Below are 7077 nucleotides of genomic sequence, written 5' to 3'. Positions count from 1 at the left end.
ATAATAATAAAAATTAAAGTCAGGGCTGGTTAATTTGGCCCAGTGGGTAAAAGTTCTTGAATTCCATCCTCAGGACACACATGGTGGAAGGAGAGAACTGATGTCTACAAGTGTCCTCTGACCTACACACACACACACACACACACACACACACACTGTAGCACACTTCTGTGCACAAGAACAGACACACAATAGATAGACAGATAGATAAATAAATAAATAAATAAATAAATAGATAGATAAATAGATAAATATGTAATTTTTTAAAATCCCTCTCCTAAGACAGTTAAAAGAAAATGAAAAAGAAAAGTCTGGAATTTTCTGAGTCAGAGACCACAATGCCTTAGAGAATACATCACAATGTTCCCTGGCGCCCCCAGATAAGCAAATGATTGCGGGGTTGTTTTTTTGCAGCAGGCTATGACTGAGCTGCGTGGGAGCTGAGAGCACACAGGTTGGTCCTCTTTCTGCTGCCTCTTCAGCCCCACCGGCTCTGTTGCCCTGGCAACCAGATCAGCACATCCTGAGCACAAAATCAATTTAACCACCTCGCTTCTGAGTCCTGGTGGAGGAAATGCCCTACAGAATACAGGTTTTAAAGAGCTGTTCTTAATTTTGTTTTTTTATTATTTCCAATTAGTCAATAATAAACTGTATTAAAATAAATGAATTAAAACAAAAAGCTGTTGATCTCGCCTGCGTCCTTGTCTTTAAAGTGACACACATATGTGCACACACACGTGCACACAGATACCTGCACACACATATAGGCACACACACACACACTTTTTTGTTTGCTTGTTTGTCTTTTGAGAGTCTTGTGTAACCCAGGCTAGCCTGGAATTCCCTGATCTTTCTGTATCCACTTCCTGAGTGCCGGGCTGAAGAGTATGCCCCCACAGTGTCCAGTAAAAATACTGCTTTTCTTTTTCTTTTTAAGACTGATTCCTCTCGGGGGCTGGAGAGATGGCTCAGTGGCTAAGAGCACTGACTGCTCTTCTAGAGGTCGTGAGTTCAATTCCCAGCAACCACATGGTGGCTCACAACCATCTGTATGAGATCTGATGCCCTCTTCTGTTGTGTCTGAAAACAGTGACAGTGTACTCACATACATGAAATAAATAAATAAATCTTAAAAAAAAAAAAAGACTGATTCCTCTCTCCTGTTCCTCCCTTTCCCTGAGCAACCCTTCATTTCTTTTTTCAATGCCAATAATTTATTTTCACGCTTGCGTAAAATGGGTATCACTGCCAGAGGACAGTCCAAGCTCGTGCTCTAAGTAGAAGGAATGCTGAAGCAGGAGAGTAGCCTAAGCTATATATATCAAGACCCTGACTCAAAATATCACAAGTAAATAAGTACATAAATTAAAAAAAATTTATATAGAAGCTGGGTAGTGGTGATGGTGGTGGTGCACACCTTTAATCCCAGAACTCAAGAGGTGGAAGTGGGTTGATCTCTAGAGTGTAACACCAATCTGGTCTACAGAGAGAGTTCTAGAACAACCAGGACCACACAGAGGAAACAAAACAAATATGTTATGTGTCAGCATGCAATGCCCAGGACAGACAGAAGAGAGCGCTAATCTCCTGAAGCTGGTGTTCCTGGCTCCTGGGAGCCACCCAGCATGGGAAGTGGGAACCTAACTCCGGTCTTTTGGAGAAGCAACAAATGCTTTTAACTACTCAGTCGTTTCTTCAGTGCAGACCCTCTTCTCCCCCGCTCCCATTCTTTTTCCTTTGCTTTTGGGGCTAGAGAGATGGATCAACAGTTAAAAGCACTGGCTGCTCTTCCAGAGGACCCAGGTTCAATCCCCAGCAACCACATGGCACCTCACACCTGTCCAGTAACTCCAGTTCCAGGGGATCTCCTCACACATCCTCACACAGACAGACATACATTCAGGCAAAACACGAATGCACATTAAATAAATAAATAAATAAATAAATAAATAAATCGAGTTTTTTAAAATTTGTATAATAAAAAAATGTGTGCCAAGGGATGGTGGGATGGATGTCTCAGTGGGTAAAAACATGTGTTACCTGATGACCTAAGTTCAAACCCTGGACCCCACACAGTGGAAAGAGAGAGAACTACTTCCAGACATTGTCCTCTGATCTCCAAAAGTGAGTCATGACTGCTACCCACACGTACAATAAACAAATAAATGTACTTTAAACTTTTAAGGGTGCTAAACGTAGGCTAAGATTATCCAAGCACACACAGTAAGGTGTGTCTAAATGGAGCTGTGCTGGGCAGGAGCTGCATGCCTGTAACCCCAACTCTAGGGAGGCGGACCTCAGGCTGGCGTGGTGGCACACCCCTAAATCCCAGCACTGGGGAGGCAGAGGCAAGTCTTGCGTACATAAGGAGATCTAGGACAGCCAAGGCTATGTAGAGAGACTGTCTCAAAAAAAAAATTTTTTTTTATTTTAAAAAGATTCAAGGAGCTCCAAAGATGGCTCCGTGGTTAAAAGCACTGACTGCTCTTCCAGAGGTCCTGAGTTTAATTCTCAGTAACCACATGGTGACTCACAACCATCTGACCTTTCCTTTCGTATGACTTCCAGTCATCCCTTCTTCACCAATCCTCCTGACCAATTAGATTCTTCATCCCTATGTAGTCACTGTCGTTAATTCGGGGTCAGACAGGCTCAGGGCCCTACTTATCCTGGGATCTAGAACTAACCTTTCCTGAATCCAATTCAGTCCCGGACTTTAAGGTAATGTGAGCCAGTTAAGCCCTTCACACTAATCTTCTTAAACAATTTTACTTGGGTTTCTATGCTTGGAACCCACAGGGTATTTATAAGCTGGACGTAGTGGCTTATGGCTGTAATTCCAACATTCTGGAAGATGAGGCAGGAGGGCCATGAGTTCAAGGCTAGTTTAGGCAGCATAGTGAAACTCTGAGGTTAGGTTTGGGATAGTGATGGCTCAGTGGATAAGGGTGCTTGGCACTAAGCCTGACAACCTGGGTTGGATTCTCAGGCACCAGTAAATGGAAGTAGAGAACCGACCCCCTGAAATGGTCCTTGACCTCCACGTGTGGACCGTGGGGCTTGCCCTCTCTCATACACAGTAAGTAAATACAATGTAATTTTAAAATATAAAGGCAAAAACAAACTTGGAAAAAACCCACAGAGTTGGATTAACCCGTAATCTACAGCACCGTTCAGCCTCTCAAGAGAAACTGGCATAGGAGGATAGGGCACTGTCTCCAGGAAGAACAGGAAAAGAATGTCCCAGGACTTGGCACCATAATTTGTCATGGACACTGAGGGTTTGTGACTGTTGGACCCCCTAGGTCTCTTGTCAACAGGGAGCATGGTCTCTCACTGCCCCTGGAGCCCGGTGGCCCTTCAGGCATGTGCTGGACCACGGAGCTTCCAGAGCAGATGCATGCTTGCAAGGACCATGGACCACAGGATGGACCACGGATAAAGAAGTCGTTAGCCTTAGCTCTGATCTTATGTACTTCTAATGCGGTTTTTACTGCTCACTCCATTTATTTATTTATTTATTTATTTATTTATTTAGGACTAGCCATTTAGTATTGGAAAATCAATTAGGGGCTCATCCCTGGGGAAGACTAATTCTCTCCCTCAGCACTCATTAATTGCCTGCAGCTCCTTCTGCCAGGCTCAGGAGTCTCTTCTCCCCCACCACATTGACTTGTCAGCTGGTGTCCATGTTCAGGTCTTATCAGGAAACCATATTGTTGAGATGTCATGGATACAGCTTCCCTGTCATGTATAATGACCTCACAGCTCCACACTAGCCTCCTGACAGAGACCATACGGCACCCCACACCTGTTATAATGCAGAGAACTGACCATGGGGAGCTCAACCCCCATTGGTATGTACACAACGCAAGCCCTACACCTTTTTGTTTGTTTGTTTGTTTGTTTGTTTGGTTTGGTTTTCTGAGACAGGATTTCTCTATGTAACTTTGGCTGTCCTTGAACTTGCTCTGTAAAAAGGCTGGCCTTGAACTCAGAGATCCACCTGCCTCTGTCTCCCAAGTGCTGAGATTAAAGGCATGCGCCACCAAGGGATAGCTAGAAGCCCTACAACTAAGGCTCTCGAACATCATGGAAGAGGACATATCTAGAGGAGTCACTGCATCTGTGGCACGTCTGGGGTCATTCTTCGGGAGCTGGAGGAGCCACTATTAACCTAGCAATAGAGAATTCTCTGGATGCCATAGAAGGAGGCAAAGCCTTAGATTAACACCATTTAACAGTTCAGCCATGAAAACAAAATCAAGAGCTGGAGTGTAGCTTTGCTGGCAGGATGCTTGCCTAGCATGCACAAAAATCTGGGTTTGATCCCCAGCAACTCATAAAGCCAGCTGTATAGGTTCACGCCTCTCATTTCAGGACTCCAGAAGTGGAAGTAGAAGGATCGGGAGTTTGGAGGCAGAAGGATGGGGAGTTCGAGGCCAGCTGGGGTTACCTGAGACCCTGTCTTGAAAAGGTAAATAATTAAACAAGAAAGCGAACAAATAAATACATAAAACAAGAATGACATGTGCTTTCCCCTGCAGGTGTTTGGGGGAAGGGTACCATTTTGCATACTGAAGTTGGCCCGAAAACTGTTTATATAAGTCTGTCCTTGACAGAATCATTTGAACAAAAGAATCTGAGATTCTCTTAGAAACTGTTACCATCGCTGAACAAAAAGAACTCCCCCCCCCAACCTCAAGGCTGAATGCTGATTGGTTGCGTCTCTATTATCTGTTGCTATGGTGACAAGGGGGTTAACCCTCACCTCTATTTTGTAGAGACTAAATACCTGAGGGTTTCTCTATGAAATCAGGAAAACGTTTTTTTTTTCTATCCTTCAGTGAGATTGAGAGAACGAGAGCACAATTCTCTTCGAGATTTTTATAATTTAACAAAAAAAATGGAGGTTATTGTCTTACATAAATTAGCGAAAGCTCTTAGTGTGGCGTAGATTTAAATCCTGGTCATGGCTCCCAAATGCAGAGCGCCATCTGGTGGTCAGTAATCAAGTACATGCGCATATGTGCTACAAAGGTGACTCTCCTCTCTCTAAGTGTGTGTGTGGCCGGGCAATGGTGGGACGCCTTTAATCCCAGCACTTGGGAGGCAGAGGCAGGCAGATTTCTGAGTTCGAGGCCAGCCTGGTCTACAGAGTGAGTCCCAGGACAGCCAGGGCTACACAGAGAAACCCTGACTCGAAAAAAAAAAAAACTATATGTGTGTGTATGTGTGTGTGTGTGTGTGTGTGTGTGCAGGACAGGGTACAGTTATTTTCAGGAGATGGTTCTCTCCTTCTATCACGGATTGTAGGGATTGAACTCAGGTAGTCAGCCTTGGCTGCAAGTGAATGACATATCACCAATTTCCTGACATCCCTTTACCCTCATATTTACATAAATGAACTCAGCTGTAAAGCCCCTGCCTAGAATCCCCCAGTGAGGGGCTGGGGGCGTGGCTCAGTGGTAGAGCCCTGCCTAGTGTACATTAGCTGCTGGATTTCATCCCCAGTACCACAAAAACAAAAATTAACAATTTATTTTTTCTTTTCTTTATTTCTTTCATTTGTTAGTTCCATGTCAGTTTTTTTCACAGGGTCACACTCTGTAGCTCAGGCTATGTTAAAACTCACTACATAGCCCAGATTGGCCTCAATATTATAGCAATTCTCCTGTCTCTGCGTCCCAAGTATTGGCAAGACAGATTTGAGGTGCCTTGCCCAGATTTATCTCCTCGTTTATTAGGGTACTTAGGTATCTGTGGTTCCCTCCAGGGGACAGCCGGCACTGCAGGTACTTCAGTGCGAACTTCCGCTTCCACAGTACCCTGCAGATCTTACTGGCTGTGCGCTGGAGACATCGTTCTCTCCCTCCCCGTGACTCACTCCCCAGTAGCCTCTCACGAAGTGGCCAGAAAATGATTGACACAGCCCGAGTTTTCTTGTAATCTGATCCGATTCCTGACAGCCCACCCTATTTCCTATATCCAAGTTTTAAGATGCTGTTCCAAATTGCATTCCAAGAGTCTTAGACTCCAGAACGACCTAAAGCTTGGGAGGCAGGAAGATGATCATAAACGTTCCCGAAGCGCCACCTGGTGGTCAACAGAGGTAAGCAGTAATTGAGAGAAGGCGGCATTGAAGCATGTGATTGGGTTCTATGGCCCAGAGCCTGTCATCTCAGCCACTCAAAATGTTGAGGCAGGAAGAATAGAAACGCCTGACCTACCTATGTAGTGAGTTCAACATGCATCGTCCTAGCCCGCTTTTGAAGACGTAACCTGAAAACTAAAAATGAAGTTGAGCATGGTGGTCCCCGCCTTTTCTTTTTTTTTTCTTTTTCTTTCTTTCTTTCTTTCTTTTTTTTTTTAGGTCCCCGCCTTTTAATCTCAGCACGCAGGAGGCAGAGGTAGGTAGATCTCTGCGAGTTTGAGGTTAGGCTGCTCTACACAATGAGAGTTCCAGGCCAGCCAAGGCTATGTAGAAAGCCCTTGTCTCAAAAAGGGGACGGGGGCCTCTTATATGGCTCAGTGAGTAATGGAGCTTGCTGGCCATACCTGATGACGTACGTTTAGAACCTCAGAACCCATAATGGAAGGAGAGAACTGACTCCAGTAAATCGTCTTCTGACTTCTACATATTTGTGACTATCCACATAGATACACAAAGATAGATAATAGATAGATAGATAGATAGATAGATAGATAGATAGATAGATAGATGGGAAAAAACTACTTATTGAAGAAATAAAATTAAGCTGGGTAGTGGTGGCGCATGCCTTTAATTCCAGCTCTTGGGAGGCAGAGGCAGGCAGATTTCTGAGTTCGAGGCCAGCCTGGTCTACAGCGTGAGTTCCAGGACAGCCAGGGCTATACAGAGAAACTCTGTCTGGAAAATCCAAAAAGAAGAAGAAGAAGAAGAAGAAGAAGAAGAAGAAGAAGAAGAAGAAGAAGAAGAAGAAGAAGAAGAAGGAGGAGGAGGAGGAGAAGGAGGAGAAGGAGGAGAAGGAGGAGAAGGAGGAGAAGGAGGAGAAGAAGGAGAAGAAGGAGAAGAAGGAGAAGAAGGAGAAGAAG

Source organism: Grammomys surdaster, unplaced genomic scaffold (genome assembly GCF_004785775.1).
Source record: "Grammomys surdaster isolate TR1022 unplaced genomic scaffold, NIH_TR_1.0 354, whole genome shotgun sequence".
In the NCBI taxonomy this organism is placed as follows: Eukaryota; Metazoa; Chordata; class Mammalia; order Rodentia; family Muridae; genus Grammomys; species Grammomys surdaster.
This window is presented reverse-complemented; position numbering follows the sequence as displayed.